The sequence below is a fragment of the Hippoglossus stenolepis genome, chromosome 15 (genome assembly GCF_022539355.2).
Source record: "Hippoglossus stenolepis isolate QCI-W04-F060 chromosome 15, HSTE1.2, whole genome shotgun sequence".
In the NCBI taxonomy this organism is placed as follows: domain Eukaryota; kingdom Metazoa; phylum Chordata; class Actinopteri; order Pleuronectiformes; family Pleuronectidae; genus Hippoglossus; species Hippoglossus stenolepis.
The window spans coordinates 11,109,750-11,114,118 of NC_061497.1; positions in this window are offsets into that span (position 1 = coordinate 11,109,750).

The following is a 4,369-nucleotide window of genomic DNA, read 5'->3' on the forward strand; positions in this document are numbered from 1 at the left end:
GGCAATGGTAACAGCTGGGGGCAGTCAGTAGGTATAAATCAAGCAGCCGCTCGGCTCTCTGTGCATGTGCACTCCACCCTGCTGCCACTGTAGCCCAGATTCAGTCAGAAGTGAAGAAAATGTCAAAGGGTCACGACTCAGCTCAGGATGGGAGGCACCTCTCAGCCATTATTATGATATTAACAACTCTCTTTTGCTTTTCTCCCTCCTCTGCATGTCAAGTTCTTTGTGACTGGGTCAGGGAACATCAATCCGTTCATGCATGCCACAGAAAAGACCTTGAAATGGTTCTTTTTGCTGCTTTCATCTCTGTGTTGTGTTACGTTATTTAGTGAAACATTAAGTTAAATAATTACAGAGTTGTAAAAAAAAAAATCATTATTGTTCATGATTCAACACAGAAAAATGTAATTTACTTCTTTTTCACTTGGCAAAAACACATTTGACATCTGATTCTCTGATGTAAAATTGGACAAAATTCTTGGGACACCATCTGCAGCCACTGCAGTGAAACACTCACTCATAGTCCACGTTTGAAGATACAGAATCAATTCATGCATGCTACAGAAAAGACTCTGAAATGAATCAGATTCGGTTTTTGCAGCTTTCCAGTGATCACAGTCTTTTTTGGGGCTGAACTTATTTCTAAAGACAAAGCATCCTCATCTGCTGCGGCGAGAGGCTCCTCGCCACATGTGTACAGTGTTTGTGAACAACTGAAGCATTGCAAATCCATCAGGCAGCCTTTTGGTTCAAAGCGAGCCAAGTTGTGTTAAGTTAATTAAGTCTGATAGACGTGTTTGCTTTCATAGCTGATTAAGGTGCTCGGCGGAACCCCTGAGTTTATACTTCATCAAAATGCTTCCACAATCTATCAAAGGCTCTGTTTTTTTACACCCTCGCCCCCTCATTAATTAAGTTGGCCCTGATCACTTTAGCCGGCGACTGGCCCCTCGCCAGGAAAACATGGACAATACCGGGGGTACGTGTCGCGAGCACTTTGGTCTTCGTCCCCTCGTCCCGAGCGGCTCGGCTGAAAGGTGAAAATTTGAAACACTTGCTTGTGACGACTGTAAACTATTAACGACAGACCACAGTGAGGTGTATTGTTTCGCAAAGTAAAATAAAGACCTGCAACTACTTTACAGCTATAATCTGTAATTATTAATAATGGCCTCTTTTCAGATGTCAGCCAGAGTATCCGAGGGCCGGGTCCAGGATTACATGATAATTGTGTTACAGTTCAATTGTCCATCAAAAGAAATAATGAATAGGTCCAGTCTGCAGTGAACTCATTTGGCACTGGAGTAATGAGGAGTGTTCATGAGGTATTCAGGCCTGTTCTTCCTGAGCCAAATCTGGTGTCTGAATCTCCACAGGGTTATTCTCAAAGCTTAACTGTTGGCCCTCAACGCGAGAGTCAAACAAATCTTACCCAAACATTTCTCAGGCTTGATTTCGGTGATGACTGCTCCAGATGTCAACACGCACCGCCTTCAAATATACATGATAAAAAACATATACAGGAGATGTGTGTAAGCAACGAACCTGTCTAACACAGGTCTGACATGGTCCACGGATGCTTTTCCTCATCCTGTCTTTTGTTATTTTTTGCTTTTGGACTCAGTGTCCGGCTCTGCTGCCAGACGCCGTTATATCAGAGAGCACGGATAAAATGTGTTTTCAGTTAATAACTCACCTCATCAGTTCTTCATGGTAGGAGCAAAGGAGGTTAAAGAGGAAAAGCACAACTGAGCCTTTTTGTTTGTCCGTTTATTCCGTGTTCATTAACGGGTCCAATAAAAATAAATAAAGAGACATGGGTTTCGATTGGCTTCACTCTGAAACATGAAGTAACTGTAGCTTTGTGCTTTATAAAAATCACACTTCTGGAGTAATTTCCCATATCTGGAGGACATATGTGTCGATTGTGTAATTATGTTCAAAGTAGAAGTGATTTTTCACATTAGTGGACTGTTTTCACTTGTTTAACATGCACGCCTCCATGAGGTCAGTCAGTGTAAATCACCAGGATCAGCAGGGCAGAAAGCAAAGGTGATGTTTACAAAGCAGACAAAGACATAACGCCTTGGCTGAGATAAGTAACACAAAGCCCTAAAGGAGAACAATTTTACACACAAAGTTAGTTCGTTTACTGGCTATACGGAATAATGTTATCTAACTAAAACCAGCAGATATACTGATATAACAGTATCATGTGTCCTGGTGCTGGATGGAGCTGGGAAAAAAAAACATTGATGATGTCATAGTGATGTCATCAGGGTTACCCCGGCTCAGTGTTAGACGTGACAAATTCATAACAGAAAGCCTGTGACCTGGGGTGTGGCATGTTAATACAACATGTACCAGACAGGGAGGTTCTGATGAGAGGTTGCATTGTGGGAAAGTCCAGAAGTATCCAATGTTTTTGAAACTTGAACTACGCATTAAAAGTCAGGATTATTTAAAAATATATCTCTCTAGCACTTTATGTACGACACAAAATCAGTTGCTCTGTTTGATGATTTTTGATGATGGTGTTTCGCTCTTGATGATGATGATGATGATGATTTTACATCAACAACTGTTTACATGGTTTTGTGTGATTATAAAATCAAAAAATTAAAGATATAATACACATCTGACTGCTATAATTGTCATTGTCACATATATAAAGCAACAACCCCTTCCCACAGTGCTAAGTTAAAACTGTGCTGACAATGGACTGTATATAAAAATGGACGGTGCATCTCCACTTCCTCCCACTGTCCCGAAGTGAAGCTAAAATACCCTGAATACGAACGCTGCCATGTTGCTCATTTGGAGCCAGAGTCAACCACAGTAGCGTGGTTCAGCCGATAGAAACACTCTTATCAGGTTTCACTATGTATTTATAGCATGAAATAACTTATTAAAACCGGACTTACTGATACCTAAAATAACAGAAACCATCTTTAAGAAAATACATTTGAGTGTACTTTGACTTTTAAGTTTAGTCCACGCTCCATCCGACTAACATGGAGGAGGCGGGGTTTATGACCCATACTGCAGCCAGCCACCAGGTGGATGCTTTGGCTTCACTTTTGGGAAACAGTCATGTCATCCACCTTTATGAACAGTATGGTGCTGACAGATTGAAGCATTTGATTGTGCAGCCTACAGATCACCGAATCAGAATCATAAGGGAATCTCAAGTTGTCCATTGCCTTTATATTTTCAATTCTGAGCCTATTTGAAGAGAAAGGTAGTGGTGAGAGTATGAGATGAGAACTGATGCTTGTAGGCTATTAAAAAGATAATGCAAGATAGGAGCTGGGGGCTAAGGGTTTTTTATTAGTTTATGGTGCTTATTTGTAGTTTATCTAAAACGTTGATATAAGCTAACATATAAACTTATTCTAATATTATGAACATTGATATCTGAGAAATAACAGTTTCTGATTCGTTACTCAAGAGTCTTGTGAGGCCACATTCCCGCCTTGAACAGTCTGTACAAAAGAGGTTAGAGATGAGGTCAGTGAGTGCCTTCTGTCTGCATGGATTACATTAGTGGTTACTCTGACTGATCATTGTTAGTGGAAAAACCAACATGTACAACAAACTCTTTCACAACCTCGGTACGTGTCCACTTCCAGCATGAAAACGCTGCACTCGTGCAACGTGTGAGTGCTTTAAGTACGAATCATTATCACTTCACATTCACAGCTTTGAAAGCAGCTTTCCTGTCAGAAGTTAATTCGTACCAGGACTCACTGGCTGGAGAACAGCCTCCAACTAAATTCTCTGAAAGGCCTTTACTTGAGTTTCACTAGAGTCTGGGTAGAGCAGTAAAAGTATCGTGGTTAACAGAAAAAAAACTCAGACAGAGACTGACTGGCCAGGTGTTTGCCCACTGAGAGTTTCCAGGACCTGAATGTCTTCACCAGAGCGAACGGCCTCTTTTACATGTTGCTGTGACTTTATGTTTATTTCTTCTTTTGGATATTCTGATATCTGATTTTCAAATTGCATGACAACCAAATAAGTGCTTTCAGTTGTGCTTGTGTCTTTATACAAATAGCCAGTTTCATTTTGGTTCGGTTATTGTAATAATTCTAAACAAAATATTTGATATTGGGTCTTCAATGTCGATGAGAACTAGTCTTATCATTACTTTCATATATGGCTGTATTAATATATATATATATATTAGAAATTAATCATTAGCTTTGAAACTATTTTAAAGGTAATATATCTGAAAATATTTAGATGATAAATTAATATCATGGTTTAAATGACATTTGAAATTAAATAAAAATTAAATTTTTTATTATTTCAAAAATAAAACATGAAATATGTCACAGGATGACAGTGCACAGATTCCATCGGG